This window comes from Apteryx rowi, unplaced genomic scaffold (genome assembly GCF_003343035.1).
Source record: "Apteryx rowi isolate R43461 unplaced genomic scaffold, aptRow1 scaffold_606, whole genome shotgun sequence".
Classification (NCBI taxonomy): domain Eukaryota; kingdom Metazoa; phylum Chordata; class Aves; order Apterygiformes; family Apterygidae; genus Apteryx; species Apteryx rowi.
In genome coordinates, this window is record NW_020450879.1 from 332,813 (window position 1) to 338,812 (window position 6,000).

Here is a 6,000-nt window from a genome sequence, read left to right on the forward strand (position 1 = left end):
TCCTTTTTGATTCAAATATCAGGCTCTATAACATCCTGTATCAGTGAGCTTCACGTGTTAATTTTGTATTGCTTGAAAATTATTCTGGATTATTTTTTAAACTTCCGGCTTGAATGAAGGTTCATGTATGCTTAGTTGCTGCCTGTTGAGCATACCATTCATAGTTTTACAGAACAGTCTCTTTTCCAGCCTGTTTTATTGATCATCATGTGAAAACTTCTCTGCTCATTCTTCTCACCCCATCTGTAGTTTAGTCGATGCGCTGTGTATTTTTGACACAGTTCACATTACAGGATTTCATAGTATGTGAATAGGTGCAGGTAACTTGGGAGTTACAGGGAGTAACAAGGATTAACTTGCTACTTTAACCCGTTAAAAATATATACGTAGGCATATATGCATGTATATAATAGTATATATTATACATTATATGTAATATATATATATTTTTATATATACACTCACACTCTTTGGTTATGTTCTTCCTGAACTGATACAATAAAGAGTACTTCTTTGTCAGCATTAAATGGCATATGCAAAGCTTGTTGGCTTCTGTATTTGATTATCGCGCAACAGCTTTCTTTTCCCCCCCTTCACACCCTTCAAATGCCTACAGCAGTTGTCAGTTCAGGGATGCTAACTTGCCAAACTGAAACTTTCACTAGCATCAGACAAGTTGGGGAAAAGGACTGCAGACACTGCTTTAAAGTGCATGGCCACTAAATGGCAATGACTAGGTTAATGGCCTCCAAAACAAGTTCACTAATGTACAGTGCAATTTTGGCCTTACTGTGTGATCTGGAGGCTCTCTTGAGTGACAGGCAGGAACTGACCCTCTATATATTACTTGAGGGGAAAAAGCAAGCCTTTACTGCTTCCTACCGAATCTCTGTCTGAAGCTGGAGAACAAAGAAATGAGTGGATTCGCTAAGACCCATTACTAGATTTCCAAATCATCATTTGTTATCCGTCCTGAAACTGATGCTCTCCTTTCAAATATAGTTCACATTTTTTAGTGAAGGGAGCTTTTCTTGATCATTCTAAGCCTGCAAGTCAAATCAAATGAATTTCTTCTGGGGCAAAATTTGTTTTCTTCCTAGGCAGGTGTTCGGAAAGTGTTTATTGGAGTTGTGGGATGTTTTCCATATTAATTCCTTTAATATGGTTGGTCAAAGAAGACCGTTGTGAAACTGATGAAAGAATCATTAAATATGTAATATGTTGCTCTTGGTTTTTGTCTTATGCAATTGTTAAGCTACTATTTATTATAACAAAGACTCTTAAGAATTACTTCAAGGGACAGGCTCAGTCACATTGCAGGTAGTGCTATCAGGATAGTGTTTTATCGCCTGTAGTGGCATACACAAACTCCAGTAGAAGAGGGACTTAATGTAATAATAAAACCACATGACTGAGCCAGGGGGCTCCTATGGTAGATGCTTTTACAGCTGCGCCATATATTTTTCATTACTGTTCAGGCTGGTATCTTTGAAGATCTGTATATTTTTCTCAATGGCCTTGACTTTCAGATGCCAAAGTTGACTGTGCCTTTCCCTGCTTAGACAATATTCTTCTACAGCAATGTAGTGTCTTCTGCTTTTCAGACGTGATTTATGAATTGTATGTCTTTTGGTAGGAGGGTCTTCTATTTTGGTGGGCACTGGTGTTGTCTTCACTGTTGCAGTTAAAACACATTCAAAGTGGGTACTGTTCATTTGCCTGACCTTCAAATTGAGAGCAAAGAGAGTTAAAAGCATTCCCATTCATTTTTAAGAAGGAATCTGGGGTATGCCTGGAGTCTCATTGCAGGAGTTTCCCCAAAGATACTTAAGAAAATACTGGGAATGTGTGCCAGCTAGGTAAGTCTGTGGGTCAAAGGAGACCATATCTCACTGTCTCCTCTGTTTCATTCCAGTGACACCTCGCCTGTGATGATACTTGCAGGGGCTTGTCGGAGCAGAGTTCTTCGTTGCTGGGAGTTTGGCCGCAGTGGCCAGTATCATGCATTCGACTGAATGAAAGGGGTGATGTACCCTAACTCTTGTCACTGTGTTTTGAGGTTACTCATGAGTCAGCTGCACATATGGGACACTTGCTTACTTTAACCCTAAATTAATATTTGATTGTTGTATATTTATAGTTAAATCTCAAGTCCAGTCCTACCTTGGAGGTAGGAGCTAGAAGGTTTTTTTGGATACTTCATTCCTATAGCTGTCTCTAGAATAGTTATTTGTCCTCACAAAAACACTGGCAGATTTGGGCAGGAGGTTTTCACTCTGCTCTTGATACAGCCTCAGTCCTACAGCCCATCAGACACTTTAAAAGATAGCTTGATTGTTTTCAGCAAAAGAAAGTAAAACACCCTTTGTGCTGGGAACTCTTCTGTAATTCTAATTTGGTTGCTTTAGAGTGAGTCAATACCAGAATTTTCAGGATACTAGTTATGAAAATTCATGAGAGAGAGCTAAGTTTGCACATGCTCACTCGCTCTCCTTTTATCAACAGCAGGGTGCTCATATACAGTACCTGTTTTATTTACTGTTATTATTTTTTTCATCAATTCATCTTACAGGTTGCTGTTTCCAAGAAGGGCTCTTCCTTGTATTGGAGAGGGAATTACTACTTGCCAAATGCTATTCTGTCTCCTTCCATGATCAGATGGAACAGTGAATCCTTACCGGAATTCACTTCCTTGGACATCTCAGTTTCTCCTGTCTGGGAAAACTTGCCTTGGGTGCCAAAAAGAACCATGCTAGCTCATATACAGACGTAAGATGATTATGAGGCAATTCCAGATGTTTTAAGAATACTGGCTTCACTGTTGAATGTTTCCTGCAGAGGAATATTTTCAGCCAAGGTACCATCTCACTGGTATTAACACTGTTCTTAGCTAGTAACTTGTCTACTGATAAATAATGTGTTTTTTAGAATCAGAACTTTTAATGTAGGAGGAATTTTTCTATGCTCAGCCTAACCTTTCTTTTTTGGTAGTTATCTTTTGAAGTTACAGCAGTCAACCAAAAGCTTTCATTTGCAGCTAAGATCCACATATATATTGACTTCTTTGTAAAGAAAACTTTTCAGTTGTGATGCAGTTTTGAGTACCAGTTACATGGCACTCTTGTCACACAGATCTGTAAGTTCCTTTATCCTTTTATCTTTTCAGCCTCGTACAACAGATGTTGAAAGATTGAGCCTTTTTGACTGTAGGCACCAGCTCTGTTCTCCAAACCCCCTTCGATGCCACTGATGCTGCTACTATGTTAATTCAGCAGAAATTGTTCCTGGAAGACACTCACTACAAATTTCTGGGTTTCCCAACCAAGGATTTTGACCGAAGATCCCATCTGAAGGAAAGGACTGACTTAGATTTTGTGCCAATTAGAGCTCTAGCTGGCTAAGGACCTGAAAGTTATGAAGAACTTTGTCCTCCCTAATAAAGTCTCTAACCTATCTGTTCTAACACTCTCTAAGGGATAAAATGTCAAGTTTTGTCTCCAAGTGGAACTAGTAGCATTCTGGCAGGTCTTGTCAGAGTATCCCAGTAAAGCCCTGTCTGGGTTTTTCTGGTCCATATGGCTGTTGGTACTGCATGGCTCCATATACCAGGCTTCGTGGACCAGGTTTATAGATACGACTTGAACAGCCTTGTCTTTCCAGCACTTATTTGGTGCATGTGACAGTATTTGTCCTGTATCACCTTTTGGCCACCTTCTATTAGTCACAGATGCCATGGAACATTTGCGAAGGGATGCTCTTCGCATTCATGTCCAGCACAGGGCTCATAAATTGGCTTTGGACCCCGCTGCACTGGTTTGGAAGTTCAGGGGATTTGGGCTCAGTGAACAAAATTTGCATGTTAAATTACTGAAGCTCAGACTGGTTTGTTATTCTTGTCTTCCCTTTTTACTGTATGTTACAAGACAGTTCATCCAATTAATTATGACTAAAACTCTATCATTTATGCCAATAACCAGAATGGTGCAAAGTCCCTTATATTGATTTTATTTCTCTCTCTTCCCCCCAAGTTCCTAAAGCTGGCACTATTAATATATCACCTTTCAGAGCTCTGAATAGCCTGAACAACTTACTCTCTTGTCTGGCCAGGTGGATTTGCTCTCAAGATCTTATGTGCTGCTTTGTCCAAAAACCTGTGGCTGGATCTTTTGTCAGCATAGTTGGGATGCTGCCGGAGTTCGACTGGAATTCCTGTTCTTCTGCTAGATGCATCTTTGTTAGCAGCAGAAAGCTTGTGTACTGGAAAGAGTTATTTGGCAAAGTGAGGGAAGTGTGTGGCAGATGGTGCTCCAGAATGTGCCTGCCTGGGCTGCTCGGTGGAACCAGGGGCTCTGGTGTCTGCTCATCTGTCCAGGTTTATTTAGCTGCTGCTCTGCATCCTCAGAGTAAAGGCTTTTTCTTTTTTCCCCATTTTGTAAGCTTKAATTGAACTTTTTCTTCCTGTACGGGATTCAGTTCCACAATAAGACTTCATTCTTTTTTTAATGGGAAAGCTATTAAACGACTTAAAACATGTTCCTTTCTTTCCTTGCTAAATAAAACAGCCTTTCTGCTCGCAGTAACATTTGCCAGGGGAAGCCTGGATAACTGATCCTCTTGATACTGTTCTCTTTTTAGGTTAAAAATTCTCAGAGCTCATTTCTTACTTAGGGTGATATCAGAATTTCAGTTAATTCAAAAAATTAATTTGCTGCATATTTTGTTCTGTCTTCTGCTGATGTGTGTCCACCTGAACAATTAGACTGTGTATGTGTGTGTACGTATGTGTGTGTGTTTGTGGAGTCTGTATATATATCATGCATATACTGGCAGGAAAAGGTCCTTAAGAAGGACTGCTCTTGTTTGCTGCATAGACTGTTTCATCACAGGARTTGTTTGCTGAGGGTGAGGTTTCTCGGTATGGGAGAGCTTATCTAACACATCTGGTTCCCTGCAACATAGGGGCAGACCCATGCTTATCCCTCCCTTACTCCGGGTTCTGTGTTCCTGCCGATAGCCTTTTGCCAGCCCTGAAGCGGTTCAGGGAGCAAAGCTCCAGCAGAAAACACTCTGGTAAATGTGTGTGTTGAGCTCACAAGCTGAGAGGCCTCACCAAGGTGCCAGGCAAGGGCAGGGTGTAAAGGGGAGCTCACAGTAACTTTTAGCAGCGGTAATCTGTTTTGTCAAATTATTCATCGTGCAACCTTGTGCTTTGTGAAGTGCTCCTTTAGTTGAGGTAGGACTTCTGCTTCATGCGTGTGATCAGGGTGCCCCCTGAATGTGCTCCTGCTGTGATTGCATGGGATGCTGCTGCAGCCGGGATTGCAGTCCTTCAGCCTTTGTTTCTCTGGGAGCTCCAAAGCCCTCTTTTAATTAGGTACAGCTTGTAATAGCTGCAGAGTGAAAGTATGTACAGGCAGGCACTCAAATGATAAAGACGAGTTTCTCTTAAAACTCACAGATGCATGTGCAGGGAGGAGGGCTCAGGGCATGGGGGATGAAAAATAACAACTGGCCAGTTGTGCCTGTGAATCAGTGGTGTGAAAGCATGCACAGACAGTGTATTCTGACCAGCTGCAGTAAGTAAATCTCTGTACTGTTGAAAGTTCGTTATATGCCATGCACCATAGATGGGATTGGCTTAAAGCTGCAGTAGGTGTAATATGGACGTGGTTTTCTGAAGCTTGAAAGCAGGTATGCTCTCATCTGAAGAAAGTATAAAAATTACATTAAATATTTAGCTGTATTGGGTAGTTAGTTGAGATCCTAATCTGTTACTCATATTTATTACTTTTAGGTAAATGTTTAACAGATAGGTAGGGCAATTTTATCATAATAAAAAACCCCAAGAATAATTGATGAATAAATCAATATACAATTAATAAAGATGTTTGAAAGACTCTTTGGTTGTGACTTATTTTAATGTAATTGTTTCCTCTTTTTGGGGTAGATGAAAATTTCACTTTTGTGTATATCAATGTTTATTGTGTAAATGAACAAAAT